Raw genomic sequence first — 13,020 nt, forward strand, 5'->3', positions numbered from 1 at the left:
ATATAATCTTTCAGGTTTGTCATCATCATCACCTTTTATTCAAATTATTCTTGAAGGCAAATTCGCTTGTGCGCGTGCAGAAGGTGACATCACAAAAATACTTGTTTTGAAAATGCAGGGATCAAAGATTTTTCAATATTTAGGTTATTTGTAGGAAAAAAACACTTTATTTTTTGTATACAATGTTTACAGATGAAATAATAATCTGAGTTCTACAAACATGTTAAATGAAGTGAGATGTCTTGGTTAACACAAATAAAAAACAGAAAAAAATATATAATAACTCATAATACACTTTCTCTTTATCGGGTAGGACGTCCTTAAATTTTTTTTCTGAATGTTTATAAAAATGTGAAAAATGAATTAGAATTAATTTAATTAAATTTTTTTTCTTTTCCTCGTAAAATCTACCTTCTAACCTTATCCTAGAGAACGCAAAATTTTGAAGGGTTCGTTTTTATACGTCTTATCATAAGTTATTCATTTTTCCTCTTTCCATATAAATCGTTCTCCATTTTGGTTTAATTTTTTTACTTGGAAATTGTTTTAGAAGACTAGCGAAATAAAAAAAAATCGTCTTTTATTTAATTTTCGGCAATTTAATCGAAAGTTTTCTTCACAAAGCCTCACCTTTTGATACCAGTCTTAAGGATGGTCAATGCGCTAATTATAGTTTTTCTATTATAGAATGGCCCTACCACATTCCATCCCAGTATACCCAGGAACAATAGATTTACCATTGAAGTGCTAGGAATGCTTTGCTGCATAGGAATCATAAACATTATGACAACATGCAAATTCTTTTTCTGGTTTACTCAGGTATCGGAATATACTATGCTCAATATTCGCACCCAATTACGAGAGCTTAGCTTTCTTTCGCAAGGTCACGGTCACGCACGGTCAGGTTATTGGTCTGAAGTTGTCGCTTATGGAATATGTATTTATATTGGAAGTAGGTAGGCACTTCTATGGATCAAAAGTTTGCCCTGTTTTAATCTTATCCTAGCCCCTCATCTTCACCCATATTTTTTGTTATCATCAACAGATTGCACATTCTCTTGATATCTTTACTGTTCTTCTTTCAGTAATAATTTGGCTTCTGCTTTTCATGTCCTATTATCCACACTCTTGGCAGGTATCTTGGGTGTATAATAATAATAAATACTAATGCGGAAGAATTCATTTCGAAAATAGTGTACAAATCTAACTACAAACTATATTTATGTTGAAATAAAACCCTGGCATGAAATTTAACCGATTTTTCTGATATATCAACTCGACAGATAAATTGTACGTTTTTCTATTAATAAAAGCTGTTTACGTTATTCCAGTAAATTTAAGTAAAAAAAAAAACTTATTGTATCTGTCCACTCAACTCCTTACACATAAAATATATTAAGAAATGACTAATCTCGACATATTTCTACTCTACAAGTATAAATTAAATAAATGTTATAGCACTATTAATTTTAGAGCATTTTGGGCTGGATGTACAGTTGTCTTCATCTGTATAGCTGTACATCACTGATGAAGGGTTGGGATGTCCAACTTATCTCATTTTACACTTTCTTAGACTTGCTTCCTTTTGCACGTGTATGAGTGAATTCAACAAGGACTTACGCTTATATTTTTTTAAATAAAATGAAAAATAGTTTATTTTATATTTTCATGCTCAGATTTCGATTTATCATACTCTAAATGGATGTGTTTACTTTTATAAAAGAGTACATTGTATAAAAATTCAATTTCAAGAGTCACATATGAAGAGTTTTTGCTGCTAAAGTTAGTTTAATATTATTTATTCTTGTTTATGGATACTGGCCTGCTTTCTTCCAGGTCTATAGAGCTTTCAGTTTGTATAATAATTTGTGTTTCTTTATTGAAAAAGTTATCACGAAATTCAAATTCAAGTATTTGTATGGATGATCGATATAATGCTGTTAACATATATTCCTTCCCAATTTCTCGTTCGAGCTTCTCAAATAAACATGATTTACATATAAATATCAAGTATACATTTTTTCATATTGAGAATAATAGTATGCATCTTCGAAATATATCACACCGAATAAATTTTCCTTACAGTCATGAAAAGCTTCGGAAAATCGAGAAGTTAAATACAAAAGAGGGTGGGATATTTGATATGTTGGCATTTTATCTCTGTGTATGTGATTTATGCGTATGCAGCACGTTTCAGGCATATCCAGAAAGGTTGTCCAGATTCCTATATCTATGAAATACAGTTTATATGGAAACGTGATCTCGAGATATGATTTTTTGTTAAATTCGTTCGGAGAATTAGGAAAGTACAATAATTTTCAAGTTTTCGATTGTATGGCCGGACGTACAGTAAAAAAAATAATAAATTCGAAATGTTCTGTCGACTTTTCTGAACGAATAGAAAAAAATGAGTAAATGACGATTCAGGTCTGAAATAATACGTATATCTTAGCAGTTCCTGTGGGAATAAATTAGTTCAAAAATATATCTAACCCAAGTTGGAAGCCAATATATAACCTTATGGTTTGAGAGCTGGAGACTTTTCATCGGGAAGTGGTATTCTGTCTTAGTTAAAATATATATCACTGATACTCAAAAAAGGTGAAGAAATATTAAATTAGTTGCCACCAGCTTCACGAGATAAAATTTAAATAAAAAAAGGAGAAAAGCTGAAAACATATTCTGAAAATTTAACGTTGCTAAAACAATGGAACTAGACCCGAAATCTATTTTCAAAATAGAAATAAATTATAGGAAAAAGTCTTGGCAATGGTGTATTTATGAAAAAAGCAGTTAAATACGCATTAGCTGCGTATTCCAGAAACCACAACGAATACAAAGCAGTGATACAGTGAATTGTAATTGCCACATATGAAAAATGATACTGATCTAACGAAATTCAGGAAGGTTTGTAGTCTTCAACTTTAATCTAGGTTGATGGAGAACTTCTAAAGAAAGAACGAGTAGTTTGAACAGATCTCGATAAAGAATAGCTTATGTGAACAAAAACAAAATGTATATTTTCAAAATATGACCTAGGAAAGATGTGTTTTAATTTATTCGTTCTATTTTCCAATTATAATAAAAATTTCCACAAAAAGGAATATAAGAAGAGCACTTGAGAATATAATTATGAAAAAGGAATTTCATAAGCGCTACATATAATAAGTAAAGTTAAAAAGATCTTTAAAAAACTCACCAGCGAGTATAAAGAATAATATTATCATAAATTCATTAAAATTTACTATAAGATGTTGCCTTTAGTACGCAAAGCGATAAAGAGGACGTTTTGAACTCGAAAGAAATTGTAACCTGAGCAAAAGTGATAAATATTTGAAGTCAAAGTTAAAAGGCTTATATCTTATAGCTGGTTTTGTGTGGTACGAAGGAAGATGTATTTGCGCGTTTTATTATAATCTTCAAATGAACTTTTTCAAAATATTATTTCCCTACCTATTAATTATCTGAAGAATATCAACAATATCAATTATTTCTCCAAAATTTGACATATCATCAATAATATACTGAAATAAATCATTTTTAATGCAGCCTTTCAATAGGTACTAAATATTTCTTATGATGAGTTTTGAATACTCCCGTAGGATGGCATGGATGTTCTTGGATTATGACGGGTGTGAATCTCTTAATTTCTCAATTAATATCTTGTTAATCCAAAGGGTAATGTAGCGATTTTCATCGCACTCCAATTAGTTATTCCGAACAATGACTTTTTCAGTTTGTATTTCAATTTGACTCGCTATTTTCATTGCAATAAAATATCAATCGAATAAGGAACCTGTTGCTAATTTAGGAAGATATCAAGTAAAAAGGAAAATCTGAACGATAATATCTCGATAAATAAAATAAATTCCGCTTTTTCTTTATTGAACCGTTGATAATAATTTGAATCAAATTTCTTCCTTCAATGTAGTAGATTTCTGTATCAGAATCGTTTTATTAATATGAACTTGGTTTGAAGACGTGTTTTTCACGTAAGAATTCAATAATCTTGGGTCAGTACCAAAATATTCCCTATGTTTCAATTGGTTAATGAGCGAACATAATATAACATAAACATAACATATGGGGTATCATTTACACCGCGACCCAAAGGATCCCAGAAGAGAATTTGTCTCTCAACAAAAGAGAACTCGCATAACGATAAGCAACATTCCGAATACCATAAAAGTTCTTATTCAGGGAATTTTCAAAATTCAAGTTCTTGATCATGCAGAACCGGCTACGGAACGACGAGTAATATATGCCAAGCTTGTCAGAATGAAAAACCGAAGAACTAGATATTATTTTGTCAAATATAATATTTCTTTGTGTATTTATGTACCTTATACACCGTGACCCATCTATTGTGTCCCCCTTTCTTACTCCGATACTGGGTAGCCCAGAATGTAGATGCCAAAGATCTCCGTCTTCAAGTTCATAGGTTCCAAGGTGTAGTGCTCTGGATTAACTACTTAGTCTAGCGTCTTCATATATCCATTGAGGCGACAGACTTCTTTAGTATTCGTAGCTTTTTTCTTATTTAGGCTGATGCATTCGGCAGATCTTGTCTGGTTATAGATTCCTGGCTTTTGGAGTGTTTGTTTCTGGTGACTCGTAAGTGTGCCATGTGTACCATTCTTCTGTTTTGACCTCACTCACTTCTAGAGTTTAGTATTGAAGTGAGTTTTTCTCAAAACTAACGTTTTTTGGTATTTTATCTTCTGACATTTCCCAGGTTTGGTCATGTTTAAGGACAATCTTTCCTTAGTGATTCCGTCTCTGAAAAAATGAGTAATGGTTTTTCCGCCACGCATGATTAGTGGCCTCACACCTGCCGTGTACATTCACTCTCTGCAAAGTTTTTGCCTACCAATATTATAATTTTCCTTTACTGAAAATGTTATTGAAGTACTTACATATAAATTAGTATCCTCAACACTCTGCAATTTTTGCGGGTAATTTCATAAGACCACCGTTCTAGAGATTCTGTGATCTAAAGAATTTTTGAGAATATCACATTGAAAGTCTAATTCACATTCATATCACATAATAACTTCACAAGAAACTTCAGGCCTGGAAGGAACAGTCTACGTCAGATACTACTTAAAACTGAGTTTAAAATATCACTGACTCTATGAGCTTCATTTCGTACTTCCATGTAGCAAGTTGTGATTGATTCAAATTGAAAAAACTGTAGCGTATGAATGTTCTTTATTTTTACTCCAGTTTTCTTCAATTTATAATCTGTGATTGTTCTCCTTCATATAATGTTATATGTTTATCTCTACCTCTATATTTGCCTATATTTATTTTAATAATTATAATACAACATTTTGAGACCACTTAAACTTAATAGGTATTTTATCATTCAAATAATAGAATTACTCAGAGTTTTGTCTGTATAAAATATTGTGATCTTACATGATTCAAGCAGATTGCAACCCTATAATGAATTCGAATCTATTCTGGTGGATGAAAACTTTCAGTAAAATCCAGGTTCATCTAATAGGAAAGCTTTCGAATAGATTTGTTTGCACTGTTATTGATTAAGTTATATTGATGAACAATTTCCTTCTATAAGAAAAATACATAATTGGCAATTTGGTTGAAATTATTTGAAATATAATAGTGTAGCGAAAATTGTAATGACCGGTATCTTAGCTCAAAGTTTCTGGGAATTTTGATGTGATAAGATTATGCCTTTTTGATAATTATTTAACGAATTTTTTAAGCTATAAGCACAAATAATCACTTTTGTAGTGCTTAAATATTGAAACTGGTGATAGTCTTTCATTATTTTATTCGTTTTATAAGAGGTCCATGACAAGCTCTCTTATAAAAGTAAAGCAATGAGATAATAGCCAACAACTTATGATTTTATGAAATACGTACTCGCCCTTAAACCGACGTATCAAGAGAAAGATTAGCCATAAACTCCACAAAACCCTTTTTATGGTAGAGATAAACTATCCATTTGTTGGTATAAATATCTCATTGCGAAACTTACCGCCGGTTTCTTCGCTGCGAAAAATTTTATCTAGCTGTGGGCAGTTTGTATCGAACAAAACAAAGAATAAAACATTCAACACTGTCGTTTTTGAAGGGTTTTCACCTGTTTTTTTTTCTAAAGATACGATACCTCTGCTCCCATAGAAAGTATCTTCCTATATCCTATTTTGTTTTCAGACTTTCGCGGATTTTTTCCAATTTTTTATAGTTTGGATCTTTTTGTTTTCGACCCAATTAGTTTGTTGAATAATGTCCGAAACGTGAAATGAGTTCAATTATACCAGTTTTGTGACAGAAGAAATTTCTTTTCAGTTATAATTGCGTATGTATATACGTACGAAAAATTCAAATTTTAGTCTCATATTTATTGTTAATTGATACAATGAAAGATATTCCGGAATCGTTAGAGGGAACTAGTTGATTTTAACATTATTTGAATAGAATTATATTCAAGACAATGAAAGTTAATATAACACAAAAATATCCCAAGTTAAGTAATTGCATTCAATTGACTTCCGTAATATCATTTCCTTGCCTGTTTTATTATCTCAATCCAGGATAATTCCCAGACCATACGAAAGGACTAAATACTACACTTCTATTAAATATCATTTTGTTACTATCTTTGGATCTTCCATTTTTTGTTATCATTCTTTATATTATTGTCCTTCCTAGTATGTAATTTCTAATGGTGTTACGGTTTGAGGACTCAAAATAAAACTGCTTTTTCAACCTCTAAATATAATAATTCTCTCCCCATAGCTCAGTATCCTTGATATTCCACCATTATCTTTCAATCTGGATTCACCACTACGTATTTGAATCAAAAAGGCAGTCATCTGCATGGACTAGACCCAGTGAAAACTGTCCTAACGAGCACATACGCAACAATCGACTAGCAAAGTTGTAACCTTTGTATTTTGAGATCTACACAACAACGACAATTATTTGTAAATAAAAACAAATCACACTGATTATAATCATATATTATTAGATAGATTGCATAAGGAAATATATCTATTTCGATGTTCAAGTACCCCAATAGTCTTAAAAAGCTTGAATAACTTCAATTTATTTTTATGTAAATATGATATTTCCATCTACTTGGTCTCTGTATTTGAAAACTTTTCAATCGATAAATGGCTCTTCGCGCGATAAAATTCGCTAGAATCACATAGGTATATCTAACTGGAAATTCCGATCAGGTTGGTATATATAGCGAATGTTGTTGGGGACTTATTCAATTTTCTCTTAGTAATCCACTCTTATCATATAATTCACGAGTGAAAAGCTAGAGGAAATCTATTTCAGAAGTCCAACGAAGTAAAATAATATCAAACAGTCAGTTCGCTTGTATTATCAGTAGCGGCGTTAATAATTTGTTAGATACAATCAAAAGCAGTGGAAACATGATTATTTAAATCGAAAATTATATGTGACCCATGTATTGTTTCAATTTCAAACTTTCATATTTTTCAAATATTCTAGACAACGAACCTGTTCATAAATATATCTTTGATATACGAGGTCTGGCTATGAAATAACGAGATTGCGCGCCTACTGGCGCCCTAGATGGGTGGGGTAAAAAACGAGTAGTGCGTTAGGTATCTAAATATCTTGTTAAGAAAAAGATCTTATTTGGAAGGGACCTGATTTGAGTTGATGGAAGCGGTAAAGCAAAATTCGACAGAGCTTCTAAAGGCACTCACCTAAGAAGACTTCCAGCACTGCTTCGATCAATAGAAAAAACATATGAAAAGGTGTGTGGCGAGGGGAGGGGAGGGGAGGGGAGCACTCGAATGTCTCTTTATTTAATTGCCAGACCTCGTAGAACTATGCTAAAAGGTACGAACTAGTTTACAACGTATTTCGAAAGAAATACGTCACAACAATCTATACGAATATTATCGAAAGTTTACCATTGCGTTTATAATTGCATGGATTCTCATGGGGATTGTATTTACAAGCTTTGACAATCTGGTACGTTGAATCCATCTCATATCCTTTAATTTTTCTACTGGTTTTACAGGAGACACGCATGCATCCTTTTTCATTTTATACCATTGTTGATATGGACGATGGCTTGAGACCATATAAACAACGCAATATTGTTGTCCTTTGTTGAAATATTATCCCTCCGGAGATTGTGGGTGAAAAATATTCCTTTAAAATGCTTCATTATTTATATATTTATATTAAATTATAATTGCCTACACTTTCAACTGTCAGCAATCCCCTCGACGTAATAGATACAAACAATGTATCTTTTTCCACTAGACAATCTGGAAGAAATGTCTTATTGTGTTAAGTGAAGATCATGAACTAGTCGAAAATATACCTGATCTGACTTGGTTACCTACCTGTTTAACGATAAAAAGTTGAGGAAATGGTGCTCAAAAATTTATTGTTCGCATCCGAGAGATATAAATCGATGAAACGTATAATATTTTGGTTGATGTTTTGTGTATGGAGCAAGAAAATGTTATAGTTGCACGAAGACTTGAATCATTACCATACGAGGGCTGCTACTTAAGTTTCGAGATAGACAAATAAAAACAAATATTTATAATTGGATTGGGATTTATTGTTTTCCAAAATATTATAGTATGAATACACTTTTGCATGCGTTTGACCAAATTGTCGAAGCATTTTTTCCATTTCGATTGAGACACCTTCAAACGCATCAACCCCTTCTTCAGGTTTAGAAAAACGTGACTTCGCAATTTGTTTTGGATCTGTGGGAATAAGAAGAAACTATTGGGTGTTAAAGAAAGACTGGCGGATGATCCATCAATTTCATATTTGGACTGTTTATATACGTTTCTGTTTAAACTGATGTGTGAGAGCTCGCATTGTTGAAGTGGAGACTGATTCGTTTTCTACGATTCGTTTTCCTTATTTTTTCGAACACTTCTGCCCAGTGTACTATTTAGAATGGACCTTTTCACGTTGCTCTAGTGGAACGCTGTTGACATGTTCAGTTGATCCAAGATTCGTCGCTCTTATAGATATAGATAGATTTTTGACAGCTAAATTTTCATGCAACATTGAATGTTTGCGAGTGAAACTGATACCCAGGTAAACCTCAATCTCATGGTATGTCACATTACAATCTTGCCATATGAGTTTACTTGCGTTTACGCACAACATCGATGGCCATTTAAAATTTTACATATTCATATCAATGCTGCTTTATCTCAAAACTATATGAATTCTGTCGTCGATAATACCCAACAACCTGAGAACCTAAAACCTGGAAAACGTAGCACGAGTCCATTGAAACCACAGAAAGTGAGTACTTCAAGATACTGAGGGCCATCTCAACCAAGATTTTTGGAAAATTGGGTTAAGCGTTGGGATACTTGTATCGGCTTAGAAGTAAAAAAAGATTTGAAGTGAAATATGTGGAAACTTTGATTTTTGTGCTAGTCCGTATCAAATTTAATTACAATGTACTCCATCAAACTAATTTAGTTTTTCCACAGCAAACTCCCAAATCATTCTTTGGCCCGTTTCAATCAATTTTTCTTTCGTGTTTAGGTTAACACAGGTTCCATTTGCTTAGAGAAACCAATAATCCCAAGAAAAATTCGAAAATATCACACTGTACGAATCAAATCAAAGTTTTTGAGCGTTTTTGTGACATGTTGATTTTGATGTACCCTTTCTTTCAGCATGATACAATTAACTAAATATAACAAGCAATCCAGTTTTATTCATTCTTGGTTTCAAAGCTACTCCATTATTATCAATTAGTTCGCTTTCTGTATTTCGAGTGATTAGTGTCATAGATTTTTTTCTTGTGAAATTTCGTTGCCTTCATATATTTCAATTCATATTTTATAAGCTTCACACATTAAATATAAAATTTAATTCAAAAAATCACATCCTCAAAATTTATTCAAAATTCCCATTGATATATTTAGAACAAAATTACGTCAAGCAACCAAAATAATCTGTGATAGGTTTTTTTGATTAAAATTTTAGAACTGATAGGGTTTCAAAAGAATCTCATTAGAATAAAGCGTTTTATGCAGCAGTAGGCGAGATGTCATTCCATCAACTTAAAATATATTTTACTTGTTAGCTTGTGTCTGCAGTAAATTAAAACTGACAACTTTGAACTTCGGAGGAACTTCCTTTCTTGGTATAGGATAATTCTCGGTGTTTATACCTTATAATGGGCCATTTACCAGATGCGATATCTTAAAGTAAGCTATTTCAGGGAGACATAATGTTCATAGGAATTTTATCTTTTGTCTGCATGTATTTGACTTTTCCATTAAACTTTGTAACAAAATTTTTATTGGTCGTTCGATACATCCGTTTAAAGACATTTTCAAATTTTAAGGTTGATAAATTGATTCTATGCATTAGAATGTAACGTAAATTATTTGGTTTACAATCAACTCCAGAATTACTTGTAATGTAGCGTCTTAATAAAACAACGTAATTTGGTAATTTTCGAATTTCTATTAAGCCCATTGAAATTTTTGACACATGAATTATTGACACGGACAAATGAAATTAAACTTATCTGAAGTCTTTCCTTCTATTATTCAATAGTATTTGAGTTTCCTGTGAGTGTGAAAATGCTGATTTATTATTTGACAGGCTATTATTATTTTTTTGGATTACCACGTTTTCTCTTGCGCACAATATTAACTAAATATTCATAAAAAAGAGGTAATGATCTTGCTAGCCACTCTATTGTGTTCCCTAGGACAATCCATTTTTTCGAAAATCGCTGAGCTTTCGAACAGCCATACTAATACTCTATCCTGCTGAAGCTGTTACCAACAGCCTTTCTTTTGGCAAGAACTATTTGATTACCCTACCAATTAGAATGAGTTGGTTCATCCAAATCCCTTCTACAATGGAAAAGAGTATTTTACTTATAGAAAATCGGTCCTTATTCTTCCATTCTTTCAACATAGTCATCTTAAAAGAATTCTTATACTAGCGTTACTCTAGAAAGATGGAACTTCTTCTTAATTATATCAAGGACATTATGTTGAGATGCAGTGATCCTATTTTTAAGCAATATTTCCAAGTATTTTTCATTATTAATCACATAAACGAAAGGTTTAGTTCTAGTACTCGACTTTGATATTTTCGAAGAAACTCATGTTGTAAAAATTGTTGCCCAAGCAGGGTTCAATGATTGAAGATAATAACACCAAGTTTATAAAAACTACCCATAATATGGTTAGGCTATTGGAGGGGCGGTGAACCTGATGTCTATGAATTTTGATAGAGCCCTATCAACACGGAGGAACACGATGGATTGGATGACCCAAGTCAAGATGGATCCACGGTTTAATATCGGACCTGAGATCACTCATATAAGAAAATGGTAAACGGTAGCTCGAGACGTTTAGCTTCTGCAAATGAGAGAAAGTTACGTTATTCAATTAGCTCTAGAGTGTAGTCCAATTAAACTCATTTCTTTAGAAAGTTTTTTACAATATTCCAAACTTTAATTTTGATAATTTGGTTGCGATTTGGATATCTGTTCTACAAAAAACTCACAGTATAAGAGCTACAATTACGAATAATTTTTGACATTAGAACACATTTAATGGAAAAAGTTTTAATATAAACACTTTTCAAGAACTTTGGAGCTGAAGCTATTTCATGTAGGATTATGAGGTCTCAACGGTTGCTCTTATAGTTATTTATGAGTATAATGTATATTTTTGAACGTTTGTAAGTGATCTCTAGAATATTTATACCATAGTTTTCTAGATTGTTCATATTTTGACTTCACTTTCATTTTATATCAAACAACTCTGTGTAAAAGTGATAAAATTTGGCTCTACATTAACATTATTTTTTCTTTCTGTTATATTATATTATTTTCAATTCATCCTATAACATAAAATTTGAAGTATCCATATTATATCCTTAATATAAAATTTTATATTACAATAGTTATTAGCTATAATATTACTTGAGGAACGTTATGATCTTAAGTTTGTTTTGAACGTCTATTGGAACTATCACAACTATAGAAACATTTTATAACCCCAAGCAGGTTTCCAAGGAATTGATTATCTATACAATATTTTGGAGAATTTGGTTGCACATATGCAAAAGTGTCCTCTAAAATTGTATTTTCTGTTTCAGACCTTTCGGCACTAAAGTTTGAAGAGCTCAGTGTAAAAAACAAAAAAGTACTCTTTGTTTAACTTGATAAAATTTATGGTTTAGGAGATATGTAGATTATTAGTTCGTTGTGAATGCCAATGAAACCTTTCGCCATAGAGAGACATTCTGAGAAAAATTATCATAAATTGTAATTATTCAATGAAAATACTCACAGGAGATGATAAAACACAATCAAACATTTCTAATTAAATTGAATAATGTCGACCATCTTATTCGGAGTGGGCACCTTACACTTCTAGACACTTCCGGAGTCTACGGAGGATATTTCTTTGAACTTTAAACATTCCAAGATCCTGCCTTATAGCGTCACAATGGAAGTTTATTGTATCGATCATTTCATTTCTGTGTTTACCGGTATTGCATACTTTAAACTTCAAATAAAGATATCCCCAAAAGTATGAGGTAATAAAACACAATCAAACATTTCTTTGAGAACTGATGAAGAAATAAATAAACATGAGTACTACATACTATCAAAAATCATATTACTGGCATAAGTGAAAACTTGAAAGAGATCAATAATTATTTTTCATCTAGTGGGCTACTGAGCGATACTTTCTTCGCCAAAATTATTTCCCAACTATGTTATGTGATATTCCTCTAAAAATTCGCGACATGTGGTTGATGCACGATGGATGATGTTAAATGATGTAAAATATCATCTTAATAATATTTTTTCTAATAGTTGGATTGGTCGGGGAGGTCCAGGTCACAGCATTATTTTCATGTCATCTACTCATTAACGAATTTTTCGCATCAAGTCTCGGAGCACCCTGTATGTTAATAAAAAACTATGGCCAGTCATATTGGTATATATGTAGAAGCTAGAATCACATCTAA

The 13,020-nt window shown here is 31.9% G+C and overlaps 1 protein-coding gene across 1 annotated transcript in view; it reads left to right on the forward strand.

The window, feature by feature from the left end:
- Nucleotides 1-13,020, forward strand: part of LOC130453317 (uncharacterized) — a 688,318-nt gene that overhangs the window by 617,297 nt on the left and 58,001 nt on the right. The window lies entirely within an intron of this gene.

Source organism: Diorhabda sublineata, chromosome 2 (assembly GCF_026230105.1).
Source record: "Diorhabda sublineata isolate icDioSubl1.1 chromosome 2, icDioSubl1.1, whole genome shotgun sequence".
Taxonomy (NCBI): Eukaryota; Metazoa; Arthropoda; class Insecta; order Coleoptera; family Chrysomelidae; genus Diorhabda; species Diorhabda sublineata.